This window comes from Gossypium hirsutum, chromosome D02 (genome assembly GCF_007990345.1).
Source record: "Gossypium hirsutum isolate 1008001.06 chromosome D02, Gossypium_hirsutum_v2.1, whole genome shotgun sequence".
Taxonomy (NCBI): Eukaryota; Viridiplantae; Streptophyta; class Magnoliopsida; order Malvales; family Malvaceae; genus Gossypium; species Gossypium hirsutum.
The window spans coordinates 63357141-63364228 of record NC_053438.1 but is presented as its reverse complement, the minus strand read 5'-3'; the positions used below and the strand labels follow the sequence as shown (position 1 = coordinate 63364228).

At 32.7% G+C, this 7088-nt stretch overlaps 1 long non-coding RNA gene across 1 annotated transcript; it reads right to left on the bottom strand.

The window, feature by feature from the left end:
- Positions 1-3875: 3875 nt before the first annotated feature.
- On the bottom strand, positions 3876-6201 carry LOC121214767 (uncharacterized). Its single transcript, XR_005910506.1, has 3 exons — positions 6114-6201; positions 5558-5640; positions 3876-4140 (listed from the first exon to the last, which is right to left on the bottom strand). It is a non-coding gene; the product is annotated as an uncharacterized lncRNA (long non-coding RNA).
- Between the last annotated feature and the right edge of the window lie 887 nt (positions 6202-7088).

The following is a 7088-nucleotide window of genomic DNA, read 5'->3' as shown; positions in this document are numbered from 1 at the left end:
TGCAATCCCGGTAGCAATGATTTGCATCCACATGTTGGCAACCAATAACATGATTGCCTAATTGAATTTTGTTGGCATCTTACTACTGGTGGTTCGACGAGTGGTTTTGGATGGCAGCTTTGTGTAGCAAGATAGCATTGTAGTAGGTATTGGTGGTTCAACGGGTGGTTTTGGATGGCCACTTTTTGTACATTGTGAGCATAGGCATTCAGGTGAGTGTGATCAATTGTCAAGTGGTTGTTTTAAGTGTGGTTTGAAAGAACATTTTTTGAGGGATTTCCTAAACAGATTTAAGGTCTCACAGACTCAGAGTTCTGCGCTGCTATCTGCACCTGCTAGAGGTCATGGTCATGGTAGAAGTAATGGGAGATCGAATGGACAGTGAGCTGTTAATCATACTTTTGCCACACGGGTTGAGTCTAGAGGTCTAGCTTGGGTTTATGCAATTAAGGAACCAAAGGATCAAGATTCGAATTTTGAGATTGAGGGTATTTTTTTCCTTGTAATCACATATTTTATTCTCATTAATAGAATTAGGTTCTATGCCTTCGTAAATTTTAAGTGAATTAGCTAATAAGTAGAGAATCCTGATAGAGACTAGTGAATTAGGAAAAATGGTTACGAGTCCTTTAGATGAGAGTGTTGTAGTGAGTAAAGGGAATTGTTCGGAAAGTTAGTGTAGAATAGTGTGTGGTAATGAATAGAATCATTAAGAAAAATAGTAAGAAGTTAGAGATAATAGGAATCAGAGTGCGCAGCGAAAGTGTGATAGTTAGTTTAAAAGTAGAAGTAGCATATTTTGTTATTAAGCAAGTGAAGTGTCAGTAGGTAAAATTTCAAGGACGAAATTCTTTTTAGAGGGGAGAGTTGTAACACCCCAAAATAGGGCCCAAAAGTTTCAGGGGTATTTTAGGAATTTTAGCCTTAGAGTGCTCGAAATTTTGCAACATGGTATATCGGTAATGTTTTTTTTATTATGGTTTTTCAAAGGTCAAATCAATTTTTGAAAAAGTGTTTTAGAAACCTTTAATTTTAGAAAAAGAACTGATTCGTAAAAGAGTCAAAATTGTGAGTTTTTAAGAGGAAATTAAGCCAAAATTTAAAAATCAACCTCAAATCATCTCCCGCCTATAAATTTTACGTTAGTCTCTTCCCCAATATTGTGTGCTATCGTCCCTTGTTTGAAGAAGCCTCTCTCAATCGATTTTGATTCCTAAACTCTATTCTTTTGATTTCTATCATCCTCCTAGTCATAAACCTCCATAGAAGTTAAGAAAAACACCCGAAAACACTATTGATTTCACCATTATCAAGCTTTCAGATTTTCGATCAAACACTTAGATTTTCATCATCTAAGGTAACGATTCAACTTCTAGTTAGTTTTAAATGTTATTTAGTCCTTTAAATTGAAATATTAGCCATTAAATCACATCTTTTGAATAAAAGTAAAAAATTAGGTGGTTAATGATGGATTTCGAGATTTTGAGTAAAAACATGTTTTCAAAGTGTTTTTCAATTGGTTTTGATGTAATTAGAAGGTTTCTAAACTTACTTTGAAGTTTCATTAAAGATTTCTTGAATTTTAATGAATTTTCAAAAAATAGCCATAAAACATGTTGGAAAAGTCGATACTATGAATTGAGTAGTTTTGTGTAGTTTAAAGGTTTGGAATTAGCCATTAGCCATGGTCGAGTTATAAGGTGAACGGAATTGGTTTTAGACAAAAAGATTAAGTATAGCCGGAGATATTCAAATTTTAAGTTTTCTATGTCGAAGGTTTCAGTCAAAAGAGAACCTAGCTTAGGCTTGTGTGTTTGGATTGTTTGATGTGAGTCTTTGGCTGATTGTTCATTATGTTGTTGTGTGATTTACTTTGTTGAAGCATTGATTAATAGGACCTTCTACGAGTAGAGATAAAGGCAAGAAAAAACTAGTTTCAACTTTCAGCATTTCGGTGAAAGTGTATTGGTGAGTGTTTGGAATAATCATTTGTGGACATGATTCAATGCGTTATTTGGAAATTTAGTAGTAGCCTAAACCCTTACTCTAAATTCTGAGTGTAAGTTTTCTCATAATTAGGTTTATCTTATGAATTATGTACTTATGTGAATGTGAATATTTGAATTTGGATGAGATGCTATAGCATGTGATATATGGATATGATAACTATTGTGAAAGTGCAACTGTGTACATGTTATGTATATGATAAATGTTAGTGACAGTGTTTTGCTAAAAATGCAAATATGCAGTGATAGTGCACGGATAATTGGTAAGTGATATATGTTTGTTTTGGATATTTTGGCCTTGTGATCTTGAAACCATTGGATATAGTTGGCATTCCATAGGATTGTGAGTACTCACCTATATGTACAGTGATTTTGGGCATTGACACTTGTAAGGATAAGGGAATGTGAGCTAAGCTCCATTCAACGAGACATGTGAGGGGAAATAAAGAGAGTGTTAGTTTTATGCTTCACTTTTAGGACATGTTTAAATCTATGAGTCTATGTGGTGTGTTGGAGATTCATGTACTCGATGAGTGATGATAGAGCTCACTTTTATGTTTCATAGCTCAAGTTTCAAATTATCTTAAATTATGAATATGTGTGTATTGTGATGTGTGTTTATATTACATGTGACCATTATACAATTTATCTATAAACATGTTATGTGTATTGTGATATATACTTGAATGTTATGTGATTATATGAGTATTGTGATATATGCTTAAATTTTATGTGATTATATGAGTATTGTGATATTTGCTTAAATGTTATGTGATTATATGTGTAATGTGATATATGCTTAAAAGTGAATATGATTACCATCGAAATGAACTAGTAATAATGCACGAGTAAGTATATTATGACACTAGTGTTGGAACTGTTGAGGTTGTTCTACATAGTAGTTTTGTTGATGCTTGATGAATTACTTGCATGGTAGTTGTTCTAGGCATTCACTGAGCTTGTTAAGCTCACCCACTCCCATCTTAAACCATTGCAGATTAGTAGTGTGTCAGTATAAGCGGTGTGGTTTCCAAGCGATATTCGGGATAGAAATATCAATACTTTGGCAAAGGTACCGATAATTTTCGAGGTTTGGGTTTTTAAGCAAGAAACAATAAGCAGTTTTCGTACCGATTTTTCAAGCGATATTGACACCACTTGAGAGAATTATCTATATCTCACCTTCAATATCGATACCTACGTGGTCAATTTTGAGATTTTGCTAAACAGACCTTATGCATGTTTAATTATTATTACAAGATTATTTAAAGTATGTTTGGCATGTGCTAATGATAATTGATATATGTTTGACTAAAAATTTATAAGACCACTAATAAAGAGGATGATTTCTTAATAACGTGTCAATTTATTATGAGAATGACATAAGACGATGGTGTGGAATCCTAATATTCAGGCTTGGCAACCAGGCCGGGTATAAGGTATTACACTGTTATTCCTCGTGTGCAAGAATTTTTGTAACACCCCTTACCCGTATTCAATGCTTGAACAGGGTTCAAGGCATTACCGGACATAAACACCAGAAATCATACTATTCCGAGTCATGAAAATTAATCTACATTAAAACCCTTTTAAAAATAATCATTTCATCCCTTACACGGGCCCAAAACATACATTGGAAGTAGTTCGGGACTAAACCGAGAACTTTGAGGTCTTTTGGGAAACTTAGAAAATTTCATCATGAAACAGGGCCACACGCCCGTGTGGTTTGGGACATGCCCATGTGGGTAGGCCGTGTGGTCACACATAGCATACTTAGGCAAGCAAATGACCATAAATAAGATAATAACATATCATCCTCATATCATCATTTGTCTTAATCATCCTATTTAGATCATTATAAAAAAAAATATTAGCTTCACATTCACACAAGGCATTAACATATGTATAAGCTTATAATCAACATAAGCCATCATTCATAGTTGTATACCAATTGAACCATAAACTATATTAGGCCAACACATTTGGCCTCATTAACAATGACACAAAAATTCAAAAGACAAAGTCCCTATACATGCCATAAGCTTAAAATACTTGCATTCACTTATACCCAAATGATAATTTGATAGTGTGATAGCATCTCCGGCGATCTCTAACCTGAGCTAGCTATATAAACCTATAAGATGAGAGAAAGGAAAATGAGTAAGCTATAAAGCTTAGTAAGTTAATATATAAATAATAAACAATTTATTAATATGCTTTTATCAATGTTCACAATATGTTCTCAAAATAATACAATCATAAAAGCACATAGTTCCAATATTTACTCAAGTTCGTATATAACTGTCTACTCAAGTTATAGTCACTAAATTATTTATATCGTAAGTTACAAAACTCCAAATTAAGTTTCACAAATTTTCCATAAAACTAGACTCGCATATCTTCTTACCATAAAATTTTTAGAATTTTTGGTTTAGCTAATAAGTACAGTTTATTCTTTAAAGTTCCCCTATTCTGCTGTCTGACAGTTTCAACCTTTCTGTACTAAAAATTAATTATCTTCCCATAAAAAATTTGGATGATGTTCCCATTTATTTCTCTTGAAAATAGACTCATTTAGGATTTTAAACATATAAATTCTAAGCCGTAAATATTTTTTTAAAATTTTTAATAATTTTCCAAAGTTAGAACAGGGGATTCCAAAATCATTCTAACTCTGTCTAACTAAAATTCAAATATCTCATAATATAAAATTCTTTTGCCTACTCTGTTTCTTTTATTTGAAATTAGATCCAATAAGTTTTAATTTTGCATCTCATTCAACCTCTAATTCAATTTCCACCATTTTTGGTGATATTTTAAAATCACACAACTGTTGCTGTCCAAAACTGTTTTATTTCAAATTTCACTCTTTCATGAAACATCATAACAATATGGTCAACATTCAATAACATAATTCAACTTGCATGCATGGTACAAGACTTTATCACTTCACTTACTCCTTTGCAACTTTACCACATTTTGATCACATACCGAACACATCGCTCATGAGTATACACTTACATATACTTGCACTTATCACCACATAGTCACACATAATTTCACTTAGTCGATTTTCCCGATAAACACTTCGAAATAATAACAGATACACGGTGGTTCCGCACATAGTACCACCCTTATGATCAATGCTATTCGGTACATATAGTAGCCTACACTTAGTACTACACACGTGACCAATACCATCCGGTACACGTAGTAGCCTGCACATAGTACTACACACTTGACCAAAGCTATCTGGTACACATAGTAGCCTGCACTTAGTACTACACATGTGACCATAACTATCTTATACTCATAGGAGCCTACACATAGTACTACACATGAGTTCTCATGACGTCCTTTGTATCTTTTTTTATTCTGAAAGTTCAACAGGAAAATTTCTCACTTATTCTTACTTTATCAATTTCATCCATAGTCAATCTCAATTCATAATTTACATCAAATAATCATTCAATATACAACCACATCTCATGTAATATAAAAAAATATTATAACATAAGTAAAAACGATATATTATTTACATACAAACTTACCTCGACACCAAATGCGAAAAAAGGGACATAACCGTCAATTCTTATTTCCCCCCGTTCTAGGTCCAAACCTCGTTATCTTTGATCTATAATATCACATTTAGCTTAATTATTAGTCACATTATTCAAATTAGTCCACAATTCATACTTGGCAAAATTATAGTTTTGCCACTAAACTTTCACATATTTACAAATCAGTCCCTAGGCTCATAAAACGAAATTTATGGAATTTCATCCCCATCAAAGACTAACCGAATTATTTAGGTGCTCATAGCAGCCCATATAATCCCCAATTTCACTCATATAACTCAAAATCTTCATACTTTACAAATTAACCCGTAATAGCATTTTACAATAAAAATCACTTAACAAAAAATGTTCAACACACAACAAGGTTTCATTTTCCTCCATTAAAATTCACAATCAACTATCATGCTTTCATGGCCCAAAACCCTAGCCTTTCAATCATCTTGCAAATTAGTCCCCTATTTAGCTAGCTTAAGATTCAAGGGTTCTAAAAACATATAAATCAACAAAAACAAACATAAATTTCACTTACATGCAAGGTTTTAAGTTTGCTGAAAATTTGAGTTCTCCAATGGCTATTCTCTTGGTGAAAGACGGTGGAAGAAGATGAGCAAAGAAATAAAAATAATATTTTTATTCCTTTTTGTTTATTGTATCATATAATAACCTACTACCAACCTAACCCATCCAACATCATAATTACACTCCATGTGCATCCACTTTCTCTTTTAATGGTCTAATTACTCAATAAGGACCTCAACTTTTAAGTTCTATAGCCAATCAACACATTTATCTAATAGAACACAACTTTAGCACTTTACACGATTTAGTCCTTTTGACAAAATTGAGTGCCCAAACGTCGAAAATTTCAAACGAGATTTTCATGAAATCATTCCGTGAAATTTTAGACCATAAAAATATAATAAAATAATTTTTCCTATGTCAGATTTGGGGTCCCAAAACTATTATTCCGACTAGGCCCAAAATCGGACTATTACAATTTTAGATCGCTCTTAGGGACAAGAAAACTCAGAAACCATGTAATATTATGTAGAAAATAGTAACAGTAAGGGGTAAGGATGTGCCAATTTCCTCAAAAAAAATATTTGCAAATATTACGATGCTTCATATTGTGAATCTGATTACTTACAAAATATAGATTTAATAGAATTCAAAGACATTGTTATGGAAAGTATTGTAAAGTATTTAACTGAAAACTGAGCAGAATGAAACCTTCAACCAGATACTGAATTATAGGCCAATTTTAATCAAGCTATAATGTTTCCAATAGCTAAAATGTGGATGCAATTTATTTGCACTAGAATTACACTTTCTCTTAACATTTCTAATGTCAATACATTCTGAGCTATTCTACTATATGACATTTTGCAGAGGAAACAAATATGCATAGGGCAATGGATCCATCAAAGTATGAAGCGTTGCATTAGTGACCAGAAGGTTGAGATTTTCTTCCCTCCTCTCATGACGACACTTTGCAAAAGCATAG